Source organism: Danio rerio, chromosome 5, assembly GCF_052040795.2.
Source record: "Danio rerio strain M-AB ecotype USA chromosome 5, GRCz13ab, whole genome shotgun sequence".
In the NCBI taxonomy this organism is placed as follows: Eukaryota; Metazoa; Chordata; class Actinopteri; order Cypriniformes; family Danionidae; genus Danio; species Danio rerio.
Genome location: NC_141025.1, coordinates 11,932,501 through 11,958,934, shown reverse-complemented (window position 1 = coordinate 11,958,934; position 26,434 = coordinate 11,932,501). Strand labels below are relative to the sequence as shown.

At 37.4% G+C, this 26,434-nt stretch overlaps 2 long non-coding RNA genes across 5 annotated transcripts in view; one reads left to right on the top strand and one right to left on the bottom strand.

Moving 5' to 3' along the window:
- Positions 1–13,452, top strand: part of LOC141385758 (uncharacterized) — a 68,770-nt gene extending 55,318 nt beyond the window's left edge. The window contains exon 4 of one of the 4 annotated variants that reach the window (XR_015490941.1): positions 12,030–13,452. This is a non-coding gene — a long non-coding RNA (uncharacterized LOC141385758). The remainder of the gene's footprint in view (positions 1–12,029) is intronic. The other 3 variants (XR_015490939.1, XR_015490940.1, XR_015490942.1) reach the window with 3 other exon arrangements.
- Positions 1–26,434, bottom strand: part of LOC137495558 (uncharacterized) — a 386,993-nt gene that overhangs the window by 21,125 nt on the left and 339,434 nt on the right. The gene's annotated exons all lie outside the window — the stretch shown is intronic.

Below are 26,434 nucleotides of genomic sequence, written 5' to 3'. Positions count from 1 at the left end.
CCGATAGCCAGAAAGTGATTAATTTTTAATTATTATTTTGCATAATAATTTGGCATTTCTCTGTTTAGTTTGCATGTTCTCCCCTTGTTGCTGTGGGTTTCCTTTGGGTGGTCCGATTTCCCCCACAGTCCAAAGACATGCACTATAGGTGAATTGAATAAGCTAAATTGGCCGCAGTGTATGAGTGTTGATGAGTGTGTATGGATGTTTCCCAGTGCTGGGTAGTGGTTGGAAGGGCATCGGCTGTGTAGAACATATGCTGGATAAGTTGGTTGTTCAGTCCACTGTGGTGACCTCTGATAAAATAAAGGAAAGTAAGCCGAAGGACAATTAATGAAAACTGATTTAAGATGTGTGGCTATTTTAAAGCCCCCTACAGAGAGCTAACATTTCTTAATAAAATAAATAAATAAATCAACTAAATTTGAAAATAACTGTGAAAATAAATAAATCTACAAGTTTTAAAATAGCTTAGTTATAACACTACACCCTGACCTCATTTTAATCACAAAACATGAGTATGCTAATTAGCTCTCACCTCCATTCAACCATATCATCTCAGACCTGTGCCAACTTTCAGGCCAGGATCTGTAGACTGAGAGGTGCTGACAACAATTAAGAAGAAAAAAAAAGTGATTAAAGGGATAGCTAACCCACAAACTAAAAATCAGTCATCGTTGACTGATCCTTTACGTTTTTTGTTTATTTCTTTTGTTGAAAATCAAAGTAGATATCCCAAAGAAAGCTGAAAACCTGTAACCATTAACTTCCATAGTAGGAAAAAACAAATACCATGGATGTCAATGGTTATAGGTTTCCAACGTTTTTCAAAATGTCTTCTTTTGTCTTCAACAGAATAACGATACTTATAAAGATTTAAAACAAGTACGATGTAAAAAAAAGAAATATTGACTCAACTTAAAATTTTAAGGCAGCCAGCTTCAGGACATTTTTGAGTTAAAATAATTAGAATTCAGATCGGGGGTCGTAAATGTGCTTTTACCTAACTAATATAGTCTAGGGATTTTAGAAATATGACAGTGTGTTGGAAAAGCGTGCAATTCCCTGAAGGGGGAGGACGCTGCAGAGGCCACCTACTACCCAAGAAGGGAGATTTGATGGCAATAAAGCTGCGGTCACACTGGGCTTTTCCTCCCATAGACTTCCATTTATATGCACGCAAATGCGTCATACCGGAAACGCAGGGTCATGCGTTAAGTTTGGCAGGTTGCTGCGGTGCAAAGTTCAACCTTGGTGAACTCGGACCTGTGAAATCGCATCACTTGACTGCGTGAGATCAATCAAGGATCAAAACATGACATCTCTGGACTAAAATTCAAAACATGGAGCAACCGCTCACTTTTTTAAATGCCTAATAAGCTTGTTTAATCTCGCCCCTTTTCGCAGCGCCGTACGACAGAATATCGCATGCTCAAACTCTAATGTGACCGCAGCTTTAGAGCATATAAACTAGCCCTATTAAGGGGGAGTGCTACATTTAATTAGCTGGTTAGCGGGACAGAGAAGACACGGGTCTGCCTAAAAAGGGGGAACACTCTGTGGCTAAAATAAGCATATGGGATCGACATTGTGGACCACACATAGCTGGCACCAAACCCCAGCATAAGGGTAGACCAAGCAGGTATACCAGACATCATACTGGGCCAGTCACCTGGCTCCTCCGCAGAGTCAGGTGCTTAAGAGGCAACGCGTACTCACAACGAACAGGAGGCATTCGTTTATTAAGTGTGCCCTCGACACGACACGGACACGTCTTGCTCTGGCACAGCGAAGCGCGGGCAATAGTTAAAACTCTCAAGTGGACCAACCTCTGCTTAACCGTGTTGCACCACGCACCTTTGAGGAAAGGGCTGATGAGGTTATGCTTTCCCAGCGCGCTACTATCTGCGGCTCCATAGAGAGCGGAGATGCTCTAGTGTGCTCCTGGGTGACGGTTTTAACTTCCGTGGTTGCTGAGCTCCAGCAGTCTTGAGCACAAGGTTGGACGTTGAGAGCAGTGCACGTTGGACAGTTTATCAAGGATGTACCACTGGATCACGTCTCACTATAGTTGTTAAACGTGATATTTAATTAATCTTGTCCCTAGTTTCTTCGGTCTTTTGAATCTATCAGGTAGAGTGTCACCGCGTCAGTACACGGCTTCAAACTTTCGCTTTCACACTTGTACATGGTCAATTTTAGCGAAATCCCCAGATACTGTTGGTTGTGCACCTTTTTTACCAATCAAGTTTGTCAATGCCTATATAACGACACAGATCACTCTGCCTATTCATGCCAGAGTTCAGCGGAAAAAGTTATTGACTGGTGGTAATTTGTGTTTAGCTTATCTTTATTTATTTATGATTTGATTAGGGGTAAAACAAAGAGCATGTGGGTCAGGTAGTTAAAAGAGTAGGCTACAAACAATTAATTTGTTATGAATGAACTCATTATTCATAAATAATTAATATACCTATAACGACAATGCCATTGTTCATTGTGAAGTTTCACATTAGTCATTGTACGATGCCAAATTGGTCAACATACCCCAACCCCATGTTCATCTATCAGTGCTGGTAATGTTACACAAATTAGAATCTACAAACACAGAACATCATAGAAAAACAGTGGAGATTATATGATATGAAAGATTTGTTGTTTGTGTCTGCAGGAAATCAGTGGTTTTAGACATGTATTTGAGGCTGCCTTTTGATTTTCACCAAAGGTAAAATGTACTTTAAAAAAAGAAAGCCTCAACATTTTAAGACTTTGTTTGGTTATATAAAACCTGTTCCCGAATTTATCTCCTGCTGTATGATCCATCAGGAAATCAAGACAAAAATTTAAGCAGCATGAAAAACAAAACTGTGCCTCGGATTGTGAACAAGTTATACTAAGAAAAGCCAAAGACAGAACTACACTTGCGTCAAATTATAATCACTGAAGCTGCCAGAGTGATTTTACACATGTGGCTGTTTAAGGCCTGCGGTTCAGTGAATGTGAGAAGAGTTCTAGAGTCCTGCAAACAATCGACTAGTAATCAACAAAGCTGCCTCTGTTTAATGCATCTCTTATTTAAACCATGTCAGTGCTTTGTTGATTATAATGGGAAGGTTTTTTTGGGTTAGATGCTGCAGTTGTTTCTGTGGAAGCTTGTGTAGCAATTTCAATTTTATCTTTGGTTCTCAATATAGTATTATTATTATTTTACTGTGAATATGAATACCAGTTTCTTTAAATCAAAATGAATAGTAATTATTTATATGTATCTGATTGTTTACTTAACTTGGTCACACTTTACAATTTCATCGATGAATTTCATTAGATGATGTAAATGTATTACTCAGTTCCTTTCATCTTTATTTCTCTAGCGCTTTTACAATGTAGATTGTGTCAAAGCAGCTTAACAGAAGCTATTGTAAATTGAAACTGTCAGTCCAGTTTTCAAATTTTTAACGTGTTTTTATGTTAAAGAGCCCCTATATTGCAGTATGAAAGGTTATATTTTGGTTTCGGGGGTCTCCAAAAACAATCGGATATGCAAAACACTTGTTTTCTTATCATATGCATTTATTTTTACCTAATTATCCCAACCACTCCCATATGATTTGTTTAGAGATTCATTTGTTGCCGAACCCCTTCTTTGCATGAGGCTAATCTGCGCTGATTGGTCCGATGACCCAGCCTGTTGTGATTGGTCGACTGGGTTAAGCGTGAGACTGAGAGTAAATAGTGGAAGGATATGTGAGAGCCCAATGAAGGAATGCAATAAAACAATGCAGTTAAACACCAGCATCTTACTCTACTCCTAACCCTAACCCCAAGTAATAACAATGACACACATTCAATATTAATCCACACACTGGCAAAGGTTTGAACTATTTTGAAAATTACAGTGCCATGCGTGTGTAGGAGCAGCTGATGGTGGCCATAGCAAAGACAAACAGCAGAGGATCGAGGGTTTAGAAATGCATTTTCAATGTGTTTTTGGATGCAGTATGTTAATAGCCCAATAAAGATTTAATCATAGAGAGACAGTACAAGCACTGATCTATAACCGATAAGTGATTACATTCTGCTTACAAGTTACAATTACAAGTTGCATACAACTAAATACACATTTTGCAAACTACACAAAATGAGGCAACAATTTTAACTACACTAACATGTTATGATCTGGAGGAAGAAGAATCTGGTCCATTTGAAATGTAATAGTTACTGATAAAGTCCCTGTCAAAGACTGACAATGTCCTATACATAATAATCCCTGCTGTTTCTTCTTCTAATAGCAAATGGTCAATGAATCCTGTGTTGCAGCTTATTTTATCAAAAATCAGAAAAAAAACAGAGATAAACAGCACTAGGTTGGCTATACTGTGGTGCTGTGAAAAAAAAACTTTAACTAGTGAGCACACCAGTTAAACTGGTGTTTGTTTCTGTTAATAATGTTAATACAAAACTTGTAGTAACCATGCTCATGATGTTGGCTGGTGCGTCTAGATCTTTGAAGTTCAGAGTTTTATTTAAAGAAAAGTTATGCTGAAAAAAAAGTGTATTTATACAATTATGCTTGGCTTTTGACACATTTAAAATATGTGGCTGAGAAATATATATATATATATATATATATATATATATATATATATATATATATATATATATATATATATATATATATATATATATATATATATATATATATACACACACACACATTTATTTTGGGTGGGGCTAGTGCAAATTTTGGCAGGGAAAGTCTAAATCCGAACCACTAGACTGATTGGGTCAGTAGAAAAAAATCCTTACCGTTGAACCCTGCATCAGATATCAACATGAAATATTTTGTTTCATTAAATGATTAATAAACCCAGCGTATACTGGTAAAAAATATATAAATGTTATTATTTTATAATCACACTAAAAAAACTGTCTGCATAAACACTTTGATTGGCATTCTCTTTTTGTATGTGTCATAAGAGGAGAAAAGCCCCGCCCACTAGTTATGATCTCTTCTACGTTAGGACATTAGTCTTGTTTTTTGAATCTGCCACTATGCTGACACATATGCATTTGTAGCTCCGCCCTTCTTTGAAAACAGCACACTCATATAAATTTAAAGTGACAGTCACCAAAATGGCACAATTAGGATCAAAGCCTAAAAGGGGCAGTTTTAAAGAGTTATAAAACATTATTTGTTAGATATTTTGACCTGAAACATAACATACACACCTTAGGGACTTATTATTTTACATCTTTTAAATAGGAGCACGATGGGTCCCTCTAAGTTAAATGATGCTAAACGTATTTAATTACTCTCAAGACAACAATGAAATCAACCTGTGAATGGCATGAATTAAATATTAATGGCAACTATTAAATGCTAACATTTATATTAGACATTCAATATTATAACGCTTGCAAGATTTTCACTTTACATATGGATATTAATCACAGGGGTATTGCATAGCTAATGCTACATCTGTCTTATGTCGCTGAAGCGCTGCATTTGCATTTCTCTCATTGATGATAGTGTTTAATGCATCCCATAATGCATTGATTTAGCTTAGTGAATGAGTTGTGTGTGGAATAATAACCGCTGTGCATTCAGAAAGTCTCTGTTTCCAAAGGACGGATACAAGTGCTGGTCAGACCTGAGTGCTTTCTAACTAGCATTTTATCAATGCTTTCTTTTCCAGCGAGCACTTGTTTGAGTTTGCTGTTGCCAGGATTGACTCTGAGCAATGGACTGTAAAGATCCCATTTTAAAAATAGAGGAAGAAGAGAGCTTTAAGTGGGAAAGAAAGTATTGTGACACATTAGTGTTGGTTTTTGCAGTGTGCCTGCTGTGTTTGTGTCTTTTTCAGAAGTCTTCTTGGTTCTGAAGGAGGAAAATAAAATGTATTGGAACAAGAAAAGGCTGACAGCGGGGCAGATGTTCTCACATTCATGTGTTACTGTTGCAGATAGCAGAAACGTGTTTTCGTGTCAAACTTGTAAATGTATTACAAAGCAAAAATAGTAACACACGCAGGCCTCTGTGCTCTTCTGCCATTTTTTTACTCACATTTTTACTCAATACATGTGAGGTGTAAAGTTTGAACATGTTTAATTAGCGTATTAAAAAAGGGTTTAAATGTTTTTGGATGCTAAATTTATTCGAAAAACATAAGCAGAAAATGAATAAATAAATAAAAAATAAAAATCTAAACATATTGAAAAAATATCAAAATATCAATACAAATATAACTTTAAACTTAACACTAAGCTAAAAAACAAAAAAAATATATATGAGTAAAATATTGTGAATTTATTGAAAGCTGATTTTATTTAATGACCAATTTAATTGGCAAAAATACAAGATGCATTAAATAAATATACAAGCAAATCAATAATCAAGTAAATAAATAAAAATACATAAATTGCTAAGCGTATAATAAATAATTAAATAAATAACTTAAAGTATAATAAACAAACAAACAATTAAATATAAATAAATTATTAAGTAAATAAATACAAACTCTGGTTGCCAAAATTATTAGGTAAATAAATGAATAAAAATCTTAACATATTGTTATGAAAAATACGTTTTTAACTTAATATTAAATAGTTAAAAATCTAACTTTTTTATTACAAATGTGTAAAAGAATATTGAAAGCTTAATTTATTCGATGACAAATTTATTTGACAAAAATACAAGCTGCAATATTTAAATAAGAAGATAAAAAAAACAAGCAAATAAATAAAAATGAAAATGAATAAACAAGAAAATAATAAACAAATATATATATTGCTAAAAGTAAGAAGAAACAAAGAAAGAAGAAAGCAAGCAAGAGAGAAAGAAACAAAGAAAGAAAGCTCTGGTTACCAAATATACCAGGTTAAATTGAATAATAATAATATTAATAATAATAATATATATATATATATATATATATATATATATATATATATATATATATATATATATATATATATATATATATACTTATATAAAATGCAAGTGTAACTTTTTTTTATTTTCTTATCAAATACATTCAGCCTTGCTAAGAGAAAATACACTTTTTTCAAAAAATAAAAAATAAAAAACTTTTTCAATCTGTGATTTAAAATTGTTCCTTTCAGATCTAAAAATTTACAGTATGACTGTTGGATTATGTTTGCTGTGGATTATTTTATTGAAAGGCTTATGTCTGCAGAGTGTATGATACTTTTGATCTCTCGAATTGGCTTTCTTGCTTTTGCTGTGCTACTTTTACTGGCTTGTGTTTGGAAATGAACATTCTGAAAATGCTTGATGAACAGATCTGAAATCAACAAAAATAAAATGAAAAACCTGAAAGCTTTCCTAAACTGCAGTAATTGGATTATCTTGTGTTGTGAAGCACTGTGGAAGACAGTATTTTTGTTTTTGTTTAAATATGAAGAATATGCAGACTGTCAGGATTGGTTCCAGTAGAATGACAGAACGAAAGCTGTGAACCAAATTTGTATTGTTTCCACTGAGGAACAGTCTCACTCATATTATCCTCCAGAACACATGCCTGCATTGTAAATGGTAATTATTTGCTAAATTACTTGTTTTTTAAAGTTTACATTTATTCCATTGTAAGGCAGAGACTAAATAGTGTACATAAATAGTGATCATCATACTTCGCGAGGTGTTTGATTACATTAAGAGTATTTTTTTTGTGTGTTTAAATGTCATGTTTAAAAGTGCAAATGAGGCATGATTGAATTAAATATGTCCAAACGCTACTATTTCCTCAGAGCTTTTTCTGTTTCTGTATTTGGGCTTCCAAAAGACACAACACAAAGAGAGAAGTGCTTACAACTTAATTTTAATTTTGAATTTGGCTGAAAAAAATCCTCAAAGAAAGAGTAGCTTTGACCGTAATAGACGAAGCTGTGGATTGTGAGCCACAACCTGTAAAGTAGAGGGGTGAAAATGAATTGTTTCTTCATTCCACCGGGATGCAGACGCGGACAATCCGGCATTGGTTCAGTAATAATCATAACCTGTTATTATGTACTAACATCATTTTTCTCATATACGCTTTGTCGTGGTAGCTTACTATGGCAAGGGAGGTGAGCTGGAGTATTTACAACGCTCCAACTACTTAAAAATGCAGAAACTGTGCACAATTTCATTGCATGTGTGTTTTCTGGACAGTCTTTCACTGACACTTACAGCAGAAGCCCCTATTTCACTGCGATTGAGAGAATGAAAGTAAACTCCATTTCTCTCTCTCACTGTGGCCTATTTAACCTGCTTGCATGACTTTTCCTTTCCTCTCTGCTGTTACAGCGATACTTCTGGATAGAGGTCTGCATTTCTGCGTCTGTACCACGGGAGCCGCAGGACCCGACCAGTTTTCTTGCGGCGTGGAAATAAATTTCCTAATAAAGTGTGGGAGCAGTCGGTAACTGTGATGTCATTTGAACGGAAGCGAGCGGTCAAACAATATCGTGTGTGTGTGTGTGTGTGTGTTCGTGCATGTGTGCGTGCGTGTATGAGAGAGAGCGTGATGCTGTGTGTCACTTGTTTGGTGCTGTCTATGTTTGTGTGTGTGTGAATGAGAGAGAGCGTGATGCTGTGTGTCGTTGTAACTTGCTTGGTGCTGTGTGTCTATGTCTATGTGCGTGTGTGTGCATGTGTGTGTGCGTGGATGAGAGAGAGTGTAAAAGAGGTCGGTGGGCTGAGCCCAGAGCTGGACACGAGCTGTGCTCTCTCCTCACGCGTGCATGCTGTGACATCACAAACAGACTCCTATAGAGCTCGTACTTGATCATGCGCTGATCACGAGCACAGGCAGCCAATCAAAACGCAGCTTAGGTCTGCTGTACATGGAGACTGTTAACTGGTTTCATTCTGATCAGACAGAGAGAAAGGTTGCATGCTTTGCTTTCCGCCTAATTCCAGTCAGTTTTGTGTGCGTCAATGATGAGAAGTAAGTGTTTATGCATCTTTTACATACCTGTTACCACTGTTTTATCATTATAGTATTGTATTGAGATTATTGATTTATGCGCGAGCTCGTAAAGAATCGCAGACTGCCGCGGCTAGTAGTAGCGATCTTTTATGTAAATATAATTGCTTTAAATGATAATACATACATCGCCTATTAAATCCATGCTTTTTGTTATATTTCCGCCTAAGTTAAAAGCCTGTTAATAGTGAGAATTATTATTTTATATACGTTTATCTGCCTTGCTTCATCTGCTTTGCTCATGCATGTCAGTTATAAATGTATATTGTAGTTTAGTGTTGTGTATACGTATTTCCACTTGTTACTGTTATCCTTATTATCTAAATTTACTTATTAATGTATATTTTCTTTCCTTTGTTTAGACCACACACACACACACACCAAACACATACACAAAGTGTGATGGACAATAAAGAGCTTTAAATGGGGTTCAAGTCTCCGTGTTCTTACCGGCACTCCATGGCGACGATCAAATTCACCTAAAAACCAGCTAACTCCGTTACAGAGAGCGTGATGCTTTGTGTCGCTTGTTTGGTGCTGTCTATGTTTGTGTGTGTGTGTATATGTGTGCGAACGAGAGAGTTTGGAGAGTTTGATGCTGTGTGTCGCTGTCGCTTGCTTAGTGCTGTGTGTCTATGTGTGTGTGTGTTTATACAGACAGCTTGTTATAGACCCCCCCTCCAATGTAAAACTGTATAGAAAGCATCGTCAATCCACCGTAATGCACCGAGATATCGCATTGAACTGAATCGATGGCATGATAATCGTAACCGAACCATGAGACCAGTGTAGATTTACACGTCTACTGTAAGTGTTTTTATTTGTTAAAACTGATCTATTACATGCACAGTTTCTAGTGTTAACCGTACAAGGTAGCGAGGACGTAAACAATGGCAAATACTGTTTGGCATCATTAAAAATTTAGCTAAAAATTCAAATTTATCCGTCAAACTCCTGTAAACACCCACGATCTTCCCCAGTGCTGCAGTGTGTCTCTATGCGGCCACATTCTCTGCGTTCTACAACTCAAATTACAAAAATGGCAAAATATATGTGAACGTTTCAAATAACTAACTTATGCCTAGAATCCGAATATATGTGAAAGACACTTGTCAGATTTTATTTTAGACAGCAGGCTTGAAGTTCAGCTGTGTCCTTTTCATTTTCTGTCTGATTCAGGCTCAAACTGATATGGCTAACAGCTACTCTGACTGACAGGATTAACACAGCAGAGGCACAGCACGTGCTAGGCGTGAAAATTCTTGGTGACCTGGAGCTGATCCGCGAATCAAAGCATATTATGTTAGCTGACCAATCAGAGCCTCTTGAGGGCAGGCCATTCGGAGGAACAAGGAAAGATGACAGTCGTTTCATCTTATGCCTAGTTCAGACTGATTTTAGCCCCGATTTTGGCTCGCCGACAGGTTTTGAGAAATCGCCGACAAATGCCTGAAATCACAGGCAAATCGCTGCTCGTGCACATGAATGACAATCACACAGTATGAACGATCAAAGACGCGATCTGAGAGAATCACCGATGAGTCGCCGATGCCTGTGAGATATTTGGCGTGCTAAATATCTGGAGCTGTCGGCGATTCAAATCATGCCGTGTGAATTGAGTTTTGACTGAAAATAACATCAGCGATCGCCTACAGCCAATGAGAGAGCAGCTTTCACTTGTGTGTGCGTGTGTGTATACCTGCTGCAGGCCAGCGGGAGGCTGGGGGAGAAGTTAAAAGCGCTCTTTTTCGGTTTATTTGGACCCACGAAATGGAAAGAAAACTAGTGGAGGTTTGACAGGACTCACGACCAAATGTGTCTGTTTGACGTTTCATACAGAAAGAAATTAGTTTTTTATCAACGTTGAGGAGAAATGGCTAATTCCCTTTAAACCCAGATGAGCAAACATGTACATGTTCTACCCCATTAAAGGCTTCTTTCTCATTATGTAGTTAATAACAAAAGATAGGCTATACTACGTGTTTTTGGCTGTGAGACGTAGTTTGGACGAAGTTGTCGGCGATTCTCCCTATAGTAAAGTCATGCAATGTGAATGTCTATGTCGCCGAACCATCTTGCAGTGTAAACAAAGCAGCGACGAAACGCTAGACCAGATAGTCAAGCAGTGTGAAAACATCTGTGACACGACTAGTTGGAAAATCATGCAGTCTGAACTCGGCATTAGCTGAGTAGCTGTATATAATTAAGATATATGAAAAAATAACCTCATTTTCTACAAATGTGGCATGAGCACACATTGCTTTGCATCTTACAAACACAATCAAGCCTTAAAAATACACTCTGGGCCACACTGGACAAAGTTAGTGTTTGCTCTACTATAAAAGACCTGGGTGTCTTATTAGACAGCAATTTGACTTTTGAAAATCATATATCCCATGGCACAAAACCTGCCTTCTTTCATCTGAGAAATATCACAAAGTTAGGAAGTATGCTATCCATCTCAGATGCAGATTAGCTAGTCCATGCTTTTATGACTTCTAGGCTGGATTACTGTAATGCTCTGTTGGCTGGCTGCCCAGCATCCTCTATAAACAAAATTCAGCTAGTACAAAATGCAGCTGCCAGAGTTCTTACCAGGTCCAGAAAATATGATCATATCATCCCAATTTTATCCTCCTTACACTGGCTGCCTGTTAAGTTTCATATTGAATTTAAAATATTACTCCTTACCTATAAAGCTGTAAAATAATCTAGCTCCTATTTATCTATCCAACCTTCCGTCTCGCTACAATCCAACCCGCTCTTTAAGATCTCAAAACTCAGAGCTTCTGGTAGTACCTAGAATAGCAAAATCGAGTAAAGGAGGTTAAGCCATCTCATTTATGGCTCCTAAACTCTGGAATAGCCTTCCTTATAATGTCCGAGGCTCAGACACACTCTCCCAATTCAAAACTAGATTAAAGACCTATCTTTTTAGTAAAGGATACCCTCAGTGTGTTCAACACAGATTTCTGCATCTCGTTTATATACTCTACGAACAGCAGCTCTGTAATTATTCTCTTTATTCTCTATTTCCACCAGGGGATACTGATCCCGAGGCCCTCAGACTATGCAGCGCCACTGATTCAATCCAAGACCAGCGATGAGATGATCCTAAGATTTCCATATCCAGACAGTATCCTGAGCAACTACTGTGGTGGTCATGGAGGAGTGGTGAGCATTAAACTGATTCCAGTAATCCTCCAGGGACAGACGAGTCTTTGCAGAGGTCCAGCATTCTCCAGCCTCCGGCGCCTAGACTGCAGCTCTGCACAAGACTTTTGGCCAGTGGAGAAATGGTCGTGCCCAACTGAGCCTAGTTTCTCTCGAGGTTTTTTAATTCTTCACTTTCGCCAATTGGTGAAGTTTTTTCCTCGCCACTGTCGCCACTGGCTTGCATGGTTCGGGATCTGCAGAGCTGCGCATCGATGGATTAGCTCTTCAGTGTTTGGACTCTCAGTAGTGATTATTAAACCACACTAAACTGAGCTAAACTGAGCTGAAACTCTGAAAACTTAACTATACTTTTTTACTATGATCTTTTATGTAAAGCTGCATTGACACAATCCACATTGTAAAAAGTGCTATACAAATAATTGAATTGAACTCTGGACGCCTTGACTGTGCATTTTTTCCATAATGATCCCAATCAAGACTGATCTAGTGAATACAGTTAAAAAACTATCCAACCATAATGACATGTGATTGCAAAGCCATGACACCATATAATCATGCACTCTTGATTCTTTCTTTCTAAATGAGACCCCGGATCACACAGAGTGACTGAAGGAAAAAAAAGCAGCTTCAAGGAAAGTTCACAGTGTTACGGATTATACGGATAATCCTCCCGAATCATCCAAACAGAGGGGCAGATTTGATAAACGAACATCAAACTGGGAAGCACTTAAGGACAAACCTGGTGGATCTCACAGGTCAAAACAACAACCGCGAGCCTTTGCGACTGTTGAGCCAGTTAGATATTTTACAGAAGAGATTAGAATAGGGATTACAGAGTATGGCATCATTAACGCTGAAACAGTCAGACAGATATACAGTGAGAACGGCCTGAAATGTATCATGACGTTTTTGTGTGCGGGGTTAACACAGGAGAATTGCTTTTTTTCCCCTTTTAAAAAGATAAGCTGAGGGCGGTCTTTCATTACGACCACAACTGCTGTGTGATTTAATCTGGATTTAATCTTTGGCACATATGGTCTCCTCCATCAAGGACAACATGGAGACATGGCAGTCAACCATCAGCATGCAGGGGTCTAATAAGTATGTCACAACATGTATAGGATGTATAGTTTGTATACAGGCTGGAACCACAAGATAAGCTTATGAGTTGATGCTAAACATTGGCCACCATGAAATGCTGAGAGAGATAATATGGGTCAGAGATGACACAATGTTTTGGTGTCAGTTTAAAATTAAAATGTGCAAGTGATTTTACAGTGTTCAGCATAATTAAGTGCTCCTAGTTTTTAAAATTAATATTTTTATCTGTTTCTCTACTTTATTAGGTACACCTTACTTGTACTGGGTTTGACACCCTTTTGCCTTCAGAACTGCCTTAATTTTTTGTGCCATCCTGCTGGAAATAACTATCAGAAGATGAGTACACTGTGGTCAAAAAGGGATGGACATGGTCAGCGATAATACTCAGGTAGGCTGTGGCATTGACACAATGCTCAGTTGGTACTAATGCACCCAAAGGGTGCCAAGAAAATATCCCCTACACCATTACACCACCACCACCAGCCTGAACTGTTGATACAAGGCAGGATGGATCCATGCTTTCCTGTTGTTGACGCCAAATTCTGACTCGAGAATGTTTTTCCAATCTTCGATTGTGTATTTTTGGTGAGCCTGTGAGAATTGTAGCCTCAGTTTCCTGTTCTTAGCTGACAGGAGTGGCCTTTTGCTGCTGTAGCCCATCTGCCTCAAAGTTGGATGTGTTGTGCGTTCAGAGATGCCAGAGTTAGACAGGTGTACATAATAAAATGGCTGTGCCTGTAGGTGATATATTTCGGTGCATTTAAACGAAACTGATTTATTATATAGTTATTTCCATAAAATAACAGTTTGGTAACTGAACTTTAAAAAAATAAAAATAAAAATATAATACATTTAAATGCAAGCACAATATTGTGTTGCAATAAATAAACAAATAAAAGTTATGACAAACTACATAATTTTAACTAAATTTGATATATTTTTGGTTCTCTTGATTTTTCCTCCCTTTCGTATTTTTATTGAATATTTTTCTCTAACATAGATTTGTGTGTACTCATTTTTGGACCCTTATCATAATCTATTTTGTTAGATTATGCTCATATATGTGGAATACATTTTAATTGCAACTATTTCAATGTTATTAGGATATTTTGCTTAAAATATCAAGATGCTTTATTGACATTTGGTATATATTTACATAATGTATTTATGTATAAAATATATACTTATTTATTTACCAAATTTATGTACTGATGAAATGGGATACATGGTATTAGGAAATAAACTTCTTTAAACATATATACAAAATATGTAAAGTCATGATAAGCTTTATTATATTTTAAATGACAAACAGGTAAAAAAAAAAAGCAATCGCAAAAGTAAAAAAACTGATTTAAAATTGCATCTAATTAGCATTTTTGATAGAATAGAATCGCTTAATATGTCATCAAATGATTCTTACTTATATTTTTTGTTTATACTATTACAATTAATGTCATTTTAGTAGGTGTTTCTGTAAGTCACACAAAAATGTATGATAGTCGTTATTACTATTATTATTATTATTATTATTATGGGGCAGCACAGTGGATAGAACAATCGCCTAACTGCAAGAAGGTTGCTGGTTTGAGCCCCGGCTGGGTCAGTAGGCATTTCTGTGTGAAGTTTGCATGTTCTCCCAGTATTGGCGTGGGTTTCCTCCGGGTGCTCCGGTTTCCCCCACATGTCCAAAGACATGTGGTATAGGTGAATCGGGCAGGTTAAATTGTCCATTGTGTATGAGTGTGAATGAGAGTGTATGGATGTTTCCCAGGGATGGGTTGCAGCTGGAAGGGCATCTGCTGCGTAAAACATACAGCATGCTGGATAAGTTAGTGATTCATTCCACTGTGGCGACCTCAGAATAATAAAGGGACTAAGCTGAAAAAAATTAATGAATGAGTGAATGAATATTATTATTATTATTATTATTATTTATTTATTTTTATCTGCACTAGTTTTCATGATTTTTTTCAAAATCTTCTTAATAATAGAATATAATAATAAAAAAATAATAAATAAAAAAGTTCAATAATTATATAAGTATTTAGTAACAAAAGAGTTTTAATTTATTTTTACAAACTAATTAATGAATAAATAAATAGATGAATAAAACATAATAAAATAAAGAAAAAGCTTAATCCAAAATCTTAATTAAAAACTTTCTTTATGTAGAAAAGTCTATTGTTTATCGGTCAGACTGGTTGATGTATTGAGTCTGCAACTTGTTTACTGAACATTTCTCCATTCATCAGGAACTCTCTGACCTTTACAACACTGGATTCAGTATGTTAGCTTTGAGGTCATTTTTCTGCTGCAGTACCCAGTGTCACTGATTATTGACTGATTTGAGCTACAGCATGTTGATGATGTATTATTTAGAAATAATTCATGCATTATTGCCTATTGGTCAATGACTATGTTCCTCTGCTATCTCAATCAATGGCAGCAGGATCAATGCACTAAATTACCAGGGATGTGTTTATGTTCTGCTTAACCAGTCATATGATGCACTGAAACAAAATAGTTAGTCACGTCTGATCCCAGAAGGTAAACAGTGTCACACATCCATTATTAGATCTGTTATTAGCAATGTCTGTTTTTTGTGTGATGTTGTTGTTGTTGTTTATGCATTTGATGTGCATTTCCTTTTTTTTTATCCACTTTTAATTATATAGCAGATGCTTTTATCCAGAGGAGACAATAGAACAATAGAAGTAATCTAAGCACGTAAATAATATGACAATACCCACTTTGTCTATTACAGAAAGATGTGTTTTAACATAAACAGAACATAGAGTGATAGAATAGAAATTAAAGTCAAAAGTTAGGAGGATTCATCCATCCATCCATAGCTATACACTTACCCATGATAGTTAGTTCTTCCATTCATCTATCCATCCATGCATTCATTCATTCATTCATTCATTCATTCATTCATTCATTCATTCATTCATTCATTCATTCATTCATTCATTCATCCATCCATCCTTCATTCATTCATTCATTCAATCATCATCTATTCATTCATCCATTTATCCATCTATTAATTCATTCATCCATCTATCATCCATCCATCCATCCATCCATATCAGGGCCCGAAATGAACCTTTCTGCTTGGTTGCACCGGTGCTCCTAACTTTAAAAATTTTTTAAAAATTTGTCGCACAGATAAATTATAAGCACAGTTACTACAAGTTTTATACAAACATATTTATTGCATTCGAAATCAACACTAATCAAACTAACAAGCAAAAGAATATATATGCATGTGTGAGGAAAATATGTCTCAACGAGATCCAGTTCTCACAAGAAAATACATTTTTATAACATAACTGAGTGACCAAAAAATACACGGAGCGCTCACCTGCCCTGCACGTACTGCTTGACATGAATGAATCTGTTAGCGATATAACTGTGCTGTTCACACGGATGGTGTCTGATATTACACTGATGCTTTTGACATATACTGTACCTTAATATGTGCATACGTCATATTAATAGCAATACCGGTCTTTTCATGAGTAGCGATTAGTTACTCAGTGCAAGCCTGTTTGCGATGGTGTACGTGGTGTTACAATTTTACATTTACATTGCTTGGCGGACAGCATCTGGCGATTATATGAGGGATTAAACAGAACCTCTCGTGCTAGATGTGGCAAACAGTTACCTGAAATTTCCATCTAACAGACTTTTCAAAGTAGACTTAAAGCCAATGGAAGTCTTTTATTCACTCTTCGAAAAGTGTAGATGGTGTATTAACATTTAGCATATGATATCTACTAAGATGTGTCATTAATTGTAACTTTAGATGCTATGGTTTCTAAAACAAAATCTGTCAGTGTTATTTTTATTTTCATCTTCATTGCTTTACACTTTCATGGTTGTAGCTCTCCCTGTCATCCTAACCAAAGGCCATTGACTGAGTGATTGACAGCTGATATTAACCAATCCATTCGCGTTCAGTGCTGGAGCAGTAGGCCAATAAGAAGAGCGAGAAAGCGGGGCAAACATTACAGGCTTTGTTTACTGCAGCAAGTTGACGTCAACTGTTTTAAACAGATGCATTCTGCGTGAATGTCTCTCGAATCCACGCTTGTGGTGAACATTTTGCAGTAAAAACTGGTCGCACACAACAATTTTCTGCACTCACACAAATGCTTCCAAATATATTGAGGTTGCGTAGAAAAAATTTCTTCACGTGAACACAGCTGCTGCGCTTGTGCATCCAGGTTAATCATTAACAACTCAACTAGTGCGCATGCGCTAGTTGCACTATCGCGTTCTGTTTATGTTTCAATCAAGGTTTATGTGCATCAGATACATAACATCTGTGCCAAATATTTCAACTGACGAACATATTAACAATAATACAACCATATAGCCGAATTAAATGTATGTATTGGCATGTTACAGCCCAAATGAGGATGATTATGTGAAACTCCATATAGATACATATTGCAATGATTTCGGGTACTTACTTAGCAATGCAGGCACACATAATGTTATATGCACAATCCTTAAATGCTCTGCTGATTTGGACTCTATAATACCTGTTTTATAACTTTAAACTATCAGCAACCACAATGTTCTTCCCACTCCGTGGTGGATATTGGCATAGTCCATTTCACGTGAGATGGCGGGGGTGAGTGGAAGAAACAAACTCGCGGGGGGAATATTTTTACAGCAATAATTTATGATTTCTTATGTGGCCCGGTACCAATTGTTCCACGGACCGGTACCGGTCCGCAGCCCGGTGGTTGATTTAAAATGCTGTTCAACAGATGATTTATCAGAAAAAAAATCGACCTTAAGCCCCTTTTCCAAATGATCAACTAGAAGGCGAGTTATTATTTGTTGCTCTTACAACTAGAATTGATGACTTTTGTCAGGTAGTGTATGGATTTGACAATCAGCAATCAATTAACATTGTTGTCAATGAATCTTGCAACCACAATGCTTTAGGAGACAGATTAGTAAAAAGAAATAGGTAACACTTTAGTTTAGGTTACAATTCATGCTATTTATTTTGGCTTATTACCTGCCAAATATTAAGAAATTAACGGTTTATGGTATCTATGAAGTATGATCTTATTCTACATCCCTAATCTTACTTAATACTCAAACCCAAAGTCTACCTTACCATTAATAAACAGCTGATTAGAAGTTAATTAAGGAAGCAGTGTTAGTTAATGGTTTGTTAATACCATGAATTGTGACCTAAACCAAAGTCTTACCATGATGTTACCAAGTTTGTTGATTCTGTATCAAGAATTCTCTGGACGTTTTATATAGCATGGAGGTCTCCATTATTAAATCTGTGATTGCAGAAATTTTTCATGGTAAAAAAAAAGACAGACAGAGGCTGAAGTCTGAAGCATGCTCGAAACTTTGCTTTCAGACGGTTCAGCTGCAGATCTGGCAGTTGTTTTAATGTTCACCGACACACTGTCTGCAGTGGCAGTAAAAGGGTCACTGAAAATGTCAAAGGTGGACCGTTGTGCTTTGAAATGAGCGAGATTCAATTTAGCAGCGCAATCAGCACCTGGAAGGATGTCTGCGAGAGCATCATTGATCGATTGGTAAACAGGCGAATGCACAAGCGTCTCTTTGTTGTTGCTGAGGCTCCTGTTTCAATTAACCGCCTATAAAAAAAGCCACATTTTTATTTCATTATGCATTTTGTATAATGACTGTTTGACTGTGCTTTGGTGCTTAGTTACGTAATGCAAACATGCAGTCATCAAGAGGGAGTTATCATCTGCGAATACTCTTCAATATCCCAGCACCCTGCTGGCATTAGGCTTTCTTCAGAAACTCACAGACAGTTCTTGGAATCGCCAATTCCAAGATGTTTCCCAGTAGCATCAGGCTATTTTGGTAATCATTTTTCGGCACATTTTGACGCAGAACTACGGGTGGTCTGGGTGTATCACAGTGCTCAGTTTTACATAATGTGAATAATCAGAGAAAAGTAAGTTTTATAATTTGCATATAAACACTTTTGAAAGATAAATCCTGCTTCTGCATGTGACTTATCATCTTATGGTGAATGCTTAGCTTTGCATAGTAAATGGAACATGGCTAATACCTTACTAAGCAATCAGACTAACCTTTTGTTGCCTTGGGATGAAAGAAAAAACACCTTTTGACTTAATTGATTTATCTGAATACACAAGACACGTCACTTGTATAGTTTTGAATGGGGAAAATTCTAACAGTCAATACAGCGAATGAAGCCCGCCTACTAGTACAGGAGCCAATCATCAATCGGAGCTGACCAACGTTTCTACGTGGAGAAGCTAGGATCAGACATGTGCTTTTGTGCAACCCAGGCTCATTCTGAAAGCATAGTCCCGTTTCTGGAGACCGCGAAATACGTCCCGGGAGGTACGTATTTTTGTAGTTTTTGTTTTCGTAAATCCACGAGAGGCTGCTGCGTGTGCTTTTTCGCATCTCAAACATCTATTGCGGATGCTGTTAGAGCCCGCGTTGTTCTCGCATAAACCCACTAGAGGCTGATGTTGAATGACCGTCTGTCCGACTGGTTGAATGATTGACTGGGCAACCAGCCAATCAGCCGACCCACCCTCCTCCTCCTTCCCTAAACCCAACCAGTTTTACCGATTGACCCGCCCGCCCGCTTATTTCCCTAAACCCTACCAACAATTTACAAAAGCAGTCCAGAAAAAGAAAAGCCCTGGTCTGATTTTTACTACATTTTCAGATTTTGCCACATTCTCACCCTGTTATAAACTATATTTTTTGAATTCTGTTTTTGTCTTACCTGATTTCTGGAACCGCTTTTCCCCAGACTCGAACCTGGTCGTTGTCGTCATGGTCAGCTCTTCTCTGCATCTCAAGTCCGCTGACGTACACGACGAGCTAACTGGACAAACTGGTTGTGGCGGGAAAGCAGTGCTAACCAGCAGTGCAATAGCAGCAAGTGCAGGAGACACCTAAGTTATAAAGTGTAGTTGTAGAAAAACTATGGTGATATTTACAGATGGATTTACTATCAACATTATATACAGGTTGTATTAGCTACGAACAGAGATTTACAATAGATGAATATATGTACAGGTTGCTATTAATAATCAAAAGTGTGCAGATAAATAAACATAAATAAGGTAAAATCTCCACTGAAGTATCATACTTCATGAGAAAATGTGCTCAATGCATTATAAACATCGAATTCGGTAATCGGTATCAGCCGATCACCATGACAAGAAATTAGCACTCCATATCGGTTTCAAAAGTTCTGATCAGAGCATCCCTAATGGACATAAATCATTTACACAATCATTTAAACAAGTTAACTCACTTAAAATAAAGACAACTTATCGCTTTAAAAGCAATGGTTTTAATCACTTTTCTGAAGTGATTGGGTGCTCCGGTTTCCTCCACAGCCCAAACACATGCACTAAAGAGTGCAAGTGCTAGAGTGTATGGGTGTTTTCCAGTACTAGGATGCGGCTGGAAGAGCATCCGCTGCATAAATCATATGCGAACATTGTTGGCAGTTCATTCCCTGGTGGCAATCCCTGATAACTAACTAGGCTGAAGAAAAATGTATGAGTTCATATTAATTTCAGGATGTACCAAGTTCCTCTCCTGTTTCTTCAAAATGTCTTAAAACTGCTGGGTTTCCGCAGTCAGTTGATGTTCTTGAAAAATGGTTAGTAAACTTAAAAGCAATTTGTTGACTTAAATTGAGCAAACCCACTGGAACTCAGTTTTAAATATGCACAAAAATCATTTACTTAATAATTTTAAAGCAACAAGTTAACTCACCTTTAAAAAAAAAAAAAAAGTCAACTCAAGTCACTATTGCAGTGTACCATGCTTCTGTAACCATCCCAATTAAGGGCAGTATTTAAACACAAAACACAAGTTCTTTACTGCAGCGGTTCCCAACAGGGGGGTCCCAGCCCACAAGGGGGCCTCAGTAAGCTCTGTGGTGGTGGTGGGTGGTTGGGGGGATGGGGGGATGGGGGGGTTCGCATGATATTTTACAAATTTCTTAGCAGTGACAATTAGGAGAATGATCATGTTGCCTTAGTTCAATTTCTCCCCGAGCTCAGTGGTCCTTAACCCCTAGTTGGTGGATAAATTAGTACCAGGCCATACAAGAAATTATTATTTATTTCCGTTGTATTTACTATCAGAGTCTAAACAATCTTTTATTTTGAAAAGTCTTTTATTTTGAAAAATGACCGTATTCTCTTGCTTACGTCTTGGTCACATGAGCTTCCAAATTCAACCCATAAGCAGCACAATTAGTAAGAAACAGGCATCTTTGGAAATGTTTTTTGCTAAAGGGAAAGACCCAGTGAACGACCCACAAATTGCCAACGTATGGATTCGCAACCCATTTGTTAACAAATCAAGTGAATCCACCATGGCTCTGCAAAATGATGTACTGCTGGAGATTGCAAATGATGGCGGCCTTTTAGGGGCCGTTTGCATATTGGATATTTCTGAGTTCTTTGAGTTTTTCTATGAGTTTGGACAAGTTTGTTGTTTCCAATGGAGGTGCGTGGCACTCGCGCCGATGAATCCCACGAGCGCACCGAGTCCCGTGACAAGAATTTACAGATCGGCTTTAGCTAGTATGGAATATCCACATTTTGGTAAGACTCTACTTTGTTATTTTCTCCATAAATAAAACTTGTTTCAGAGCTGCAGTAATGTTTTGTCAGCTTGTCATCCTCGAGAAATCGGTTGATTGCTTTTATATTTAACATTCGCCTATTATTTGGGCATAAACATTTCTAGATATAATATATGTATATGAACATACATTTTTTTTGAAAACAAAATTTTTTGTCCACCATATTGTAAACTTACATGAGTGATTAATATCATTAAATGTTGAGGGCGCCTAACAATATTTTTCGGGGGAAAAGGGGGTCTCAGGCAAAAAAAAAAAAAAGGTTGGGAACCACTGCTTTACTGGACAAATAATGTATTTATTTTGGGCCACAATAACCAAGCAAAGGTCAAACACTCAATTCACTTAAATACTAGTTTCACTTTTATTTAATTCAATAATCTGAAATATTATAATTCCACAGAAGGGGAGCAGCAGGTAGGGAATAAAATGTTCACAATGTTCATAATATATTGATTATCAGCAGACTGCATAAGCATGATTGGTTAAGGCAACTAAAATGGCAACCACTAGGCATTTAACAAGGGGGTATCAACCGTACTTGTGTAATACATCACTTCACATCAACCCAAAGTTATAATACACAGAGTAAATCTCATAATTATAAATGAATAAATAACACCAATAAATAAACACCACACAGCAATCAACACATAAGCTACTATCAATACCACTCCAGCTAAATATTAAGCCGTCGTCATTCAGCATTTCATGTACAGAACGTTATAATAGACTGCGCTCACTCCCATCACACACACACACACACACAGAGTACAAGCGCCGGGAGAAACCAAACTCATTCAAACTCCCGGCGAACATAATGCATACACAATATTGACCAAGCAACAGTATAACACTGTGCTGCTTGTCCGCTTACCCGCTACCGGACGTGGGATACAGCGTTTGGAAAGTCAACAGTTCATTCAATAGGGTATATGCTACTGTTTGTAGCAGTCGATTCTGTTCCCTTCTGGAACTCCAGTTCCCCCTCTACGAAGAGTGTCCGCTGACAGCTTATGCAGACACACCTAAACACAACTGGGTGTATGGAGCAAAGTGGTACAAAAAGTACATATTTTTTTGAAAATGAAAAGGACTAACATCATTGCAGGCCTACATGCAATATTAAACTAGGGTGCATAAACTCAGACATTAGAAAAAAAGCTAAGAATACACACAACACCCACAGAAAATATGTAATGGGAGTGTTAGATTAATTTTATTATGCTACTTTGGCATTGCAAGACATGAAAGCATTGTCCGTTGTCGCTTTCCATACACCCAGTTGTGTTGGAGTTGTGTCTGCATACTTTGTTAGTGGACATGCTTTGTAGAGGGGGAACTGGAATTCCAGAAGGGAACAGAATCAACTGCTACACCGGGAAACCCCAGCTCTACCAATTATCCCTCTCAGTCATTCCCTCGTGCACAACATCATGCTGACATCCAAGCAAGGTAGCCTTGGCCAGCGACTTGGCACCACCTGCAATCAAACACCAAATCCCCGTATGACCAAGAAAATACATCCCTTTAAAGACTTTGCCTCATTACAAATTGAACCCAGATGTTGATCTCCTTGAAACGTCATATACGCAAGTGACGCCAGTATGCACTGTCCTAATTTTGGGAGCACCACTTACATGTCTACATCATTTTATTTCAGTCTTTTCCTTCTTCATTACTCATCCCATTTTTTATTGTTTATTTTCATTTATATTCATCTTTATTGCATACCAAGTTCCTCTCCTGTTGCTTTAAAATGTCCTAAAACTTCTTACTGACTGCTGGGTTTCTGTGTTTAGCGTACTACATCACTGATGTCACTGAGCTTTCTTCACAGGCAGCAAAATTGCCACCAAACCACTTGTTTGTTAGGTCAGCTATGATTTCAGACGTTCAGCATGGTCTGTCTACAGTGGCGTTCCTAGACATGTTGACCTTTTCAAATGCTTGTTTGTTTGTTCGACAGGCTTGGTGGGTGGCGATAGACTGGTGTTTAAAGATCTGGGCTGGTGATGGCAAAAAAAAAAAAAAAAAAAAAGGTGCCAATCTATGACCAAGGTTTGAGTGATGGCAAGTTCCACAATGCTCCATGGACACATTTTTTTTTTATTTTTTTTATTGCTGTTGTATAAAAATATTGAAGTGAGTATATTTTGGTGCTTTATATGCTGCAGGATCAGGGTTTTGTTTGTGAAGTTAATTAAATAAAAAGGCGAGTGTGTTTAAAAAGTAGTTTGTCATATTTAGGTTGGCCATTCTGACAGCTTGCTTCACTTTCGTTCATTACCGTGACTAAGTGATTGAGTTGCTTTGTAAACAAGAAACTTTTTTTTTTTCTCTCATTCAATTTCTGTTCAGTCTTCCATTTCAGTTAAAGCTCTACTACTCAGACTAGAAAGTTTATTGTTTTATTTCATAGCAATTATTGTGGTCTTGTCTCATGCAATTCCAAAAGAGTTCTCAGGGTCTGATATTATGGAGAGATTTAGCCATCCGTACATTAAAAAAATAATAATAATAAATTAAAAAAAACTGTTAAAAAAGGTTGACTTCAGAAGGTTACCTTTTGCCTTTAGATAAGGGATCTGTAAGAGTACATGCAGTTAAATATGAGCACAGGTCACTTTCACATTGGTTTTGTGTTACACCATTTTTTTTTTTACTTTAGCAAAACACCATAAACCATCCCAGGGTTTCACCAAGCAAATCTAGGGGTTTGTATTACATTTCCACTGGGCTTCTTTGTTGTGGTTTGCAAAATGGGAAAAGAACGAGGTTAAGACTGTAATTGTGTTTCTGCCTCATCTCTTGTGCATTAAGAGCAGAATGTGTCCAGCTTCATGTGTCTGTTCTGTTCTGCTCCAGCTCTGGCAAGGCCACGCTCACCGAGTCGGGATGTTTCAGTTCAAGGTTGCTCAGTGAAACCGGATAACATTCCAATTTGTTGCAATTTCTGTCCACAGTCTTGAGTAGTTTTCGTATTTTGTTACAGCGGGTGTTAAAATGACCAGTTTGGCTTTCTGCATATCTGTAGTTCTGCATTTCTGTCTCAATACTGTACAGCTGTCAGTCACTGTACCATTCCTACCATTCTGTCTGTCAGTCCCTTCATCCATCCATCTTTCTTCCATTTATTATGTTGTTCTATCTATCTATCTATCTATCTATCTATCTATCTATCTATCTATCTATCTATCTATCTGTCTGTCTGTCTGTCTGTCTGTCTGTCTGTCTGTCTGTCTGTCTGTCTGTCTGTCTGTCTGTCTGCCTGTCTAACATTGTTTGTCTGTCCATCCGTCCGTCTCTCCCTCTTCCCGTCTATCTGTTCATCCATCCATCCTTCCATGCGTCTGTCTCTCTGTCTATCTATCTATCCATCTATTGTTCCATCCATCCATCCATCCATCCATTTATCCATCAATTTAATCTGCTGATATCCATCCATTTATTTATCTATCCATTCATCCATACCTCTTTCTATTGTTCCATCCATCCATCATCCATATATTATATGTTTTCTATTTTTCCATCCATCCATCCTGCTGATATCCATCCATCCACCCATCCATCCATCAATTTATTCTGCTGATATCCATTTATACATCCATCCATCCATCCTGCTTATATTTATTTATTTATTCATCCATCCATACATCCATCAATTTTGCTTATATCATCCATCTATCCATCCATCCCTTTATTCACCTTTCTATTGTCCCATCCATCCATCGCTCTATTATTCCATCCATCATCCATCCTTCCATCCATCTATTCTGCTGATTTCCATCTATCCATCCTTTCTGCTATCCATCCATGCATTTATCCATCTATCCATCCGTTCATTCATCATCACTCTTTCTATTGTTCCATTCATCCATCCATCCATCCATCCATCCATCCATCTATCCTACCTATATCCAACCGTCCATTCATTTATTCTGCTGATATCCATCCATCACTCTCTTTATTGCTCCATCTATCCATTCTGCTCATATCCAACCAGTTCCATCCATCCTACTGATATCAAACCGTCCATCCATCCATTCTTCTGATATATTTTCATCCATCCATCTATCCATCCATCCATCCATCCATTAATTCTACTGATATCCATACATCCATCCATCCATCCATCCATCAATCTCTCCCTCTAATGCTCCATCCATGCGTCCGTTCGTCCATCCGTCTATCCATCCATCCATCCATTCATTCTGCTGATATCCATTTATCCATCCATCCATCCATCCATTCATTCTGCTGATATCTATTTATCCTTTCTGCTATCCATCCATGCATTTATCCATCTATCGTTTATTTATCATCACTCTTTCTATTGTACCTTCCATCCATTCATCCATCCTGCTGATATCCAACCGTCCATTCATTCATTCACTCACTCGTTCATTCATTCATTGATTCATTCATTCATTCATTCATTCACTCGGCTGATATCCATCCATTGCTCTTTCTATTGCTCCATCTATCCAACCAGTTC